At 44.0% G+C, this 1,817-nt stretch overlaps 1 pseudogene; it reads right to left on the bottom strand.

The window, feature by feature from the left end:
• Window positions 1–297: 297 nt before the first annotated feature.
• Window positions 298–1,173, bottom strand: LOC108532945 (heterogeneous nuclear ribonucleoprotein C-like; annotated as a pseudogene).
• Window positions 1,174–1,817: the final 644 nt, after the last annotated feature.

The following is a 1,817-nucleotide window of genomic DNA, read 5'->3' as shown; positions in this document are numbered from 1 at the left end:
TAAGAGTCGTTTTCAGACAGGTGTGGTGGCTCACACCTGTAATTCAGCACTTTGGGAGGCCCAGGCGGGTAGATCACCTGAGGTCAGGAGTTCGAGACCAGCCTGGCCAACATGGCAAAAACCCATCTCTACTAAAAAAAAATATAAAAATTAGCTAGGCATGGTGGCACACGTCTGTAATCCCAGCTACTTGGGAGGCTGAGGCAACAGAATTGCCTGAACCTGGGAGGAGGAGTTTGCAGTGAGCCGACATTGCACCGCTGCACTCCAACCTGGGTGACAGAGCAAGACTCTGCCTCAAAAAAAAAAAAAAAAGTCATTTCCGCCATTGGCGCTGTCTCTGTCATCCTCCCCTTTCTCAGCCTCTTTTTCATCATCCTTGATTATCTGCAGTTGGTCACCCCCACATTCAGTATCATCGTCATTCAGCAGGTCCTTCTCCTCAGCAGAGTCATCTGCAGCCCCTCAGACTCCTTCTTCACGTTAGTCTCATCTTACTTCATGGAGCTGCTGCTCTGCCCGTCATCTGACTTCACATTCTTCAACTCTACTCCTTGTTGACTCTCCTCCTTTTCAAATTTCTGCAGATTTTCCAGTAGAGAATCCACTTTTTGTTTTATCTGGGTCAATTCCTTCTTATAGCCTGAAGGTCATCTCCTTTCAATTTGGAAGATCCCCACTGCCCACTCTTAGAATTGAAACCACTTTTGCCTCTTTGTGAGGTGTTTCCTGATACACGCTGGCATTTTGAGGGCACTACAGCCCAAGCACTAGGAGGAGGAGAAGCATGTACTGGATCACTGTGCATCCTGTCATAATAATCTCTTTGAAAGTCACAGACCAAGTCAGAAGAGGAGCCGTACATCTCCGCTGCAGATCATCTCATGCCAGCTTTTCCTCAGTTCACTTTCAGCTCTGCAGCCAGATTAGTATCTAAAACTTGGCTGGCAATCATTCTGCATTCCCTCCTGCCACAGCAGCCTGGGTATTTCTCTCATGAACATAGTGAATGGAGGCAAAGCCCTTATGAACAGAGCCACCCACAATTTTGCCATACTTTGAAAAGATTGCTTCCACATCAGAATTCCTGACCACAAGCGTGTTGAGATTCCCAACGAATACTCTGGGGTTCATGGAGTGAGGATCTCACTTGTTGGTTACATTGCTAGCCATTGTGTTTGATGGGAAGTTTTCTCACAAAGCCAAAAACAGGAGTGGGAAGGGAGATTCTGTGTCTCCAACTCCAGGGTTCCATGTGGAGAAGTCAATTGCTGCTTGAGGTCAACAACATGGCCACAATCACTCAGTATTCATCTCAAAGTATTACTTATAAGATTCATCTTCGTTGGTCTAACTACAATTCATTCATTTCACTGCTGTATAATCTTCCATTGTGCAAATATACCAAAACTTACTTATCCTTTATTTTGTCCATGTTTGGATTATTTTAATTTTGTGTTATCATGAACAAAGAATAGTGCTATTAGGAGTATTTTATGTATGTCTCCTAGTAGGCATATGTAAGAATTTCTCTAGGTTATATGCCATGAGTGAAATTACTGGGTTTTAGGGTAGACAATGTCCATTTTTTAGCATAATGCCCCCCCCGCCCTGCCCCACCCCTCCGCTTTTCATTTTTCAATCTACTAGGCTACTTTTACTTTCTCAACCTCTTCCTTTACTAGCTCAGGACCTGTGCACAAACAATTTCCTCTACTTGAAACACTTTTCTCACTTGCCATTTACAAGGCTTGTCTTTTGCATTCTTTAGATATCAGCCTAATATCATATCCACAGAGAGGCCTTCTCTGCTTACC

Source organism: Rhinopithecus bieti, unplaced genomic scaffold (assembly GCF_001698545.2).
Source record: "Rhinopithecus bieti isolate Rb0 unplaced genomic scaffold, ASM169854v2 scaffold_6380, whole genome shotgun sequence".
Lineage (NCBI taxonomy): Eukaryota > Metazoa > Chordata > Mammalia > Primates > Cercopithecidae > Rhinopithecus > Rhinopithecus bieti.
The sequence above is the reverse complement of the archived record's forward strand: the minus strand, read 5'-3'. Positions and strand labels throughout refer to the sequence as shown.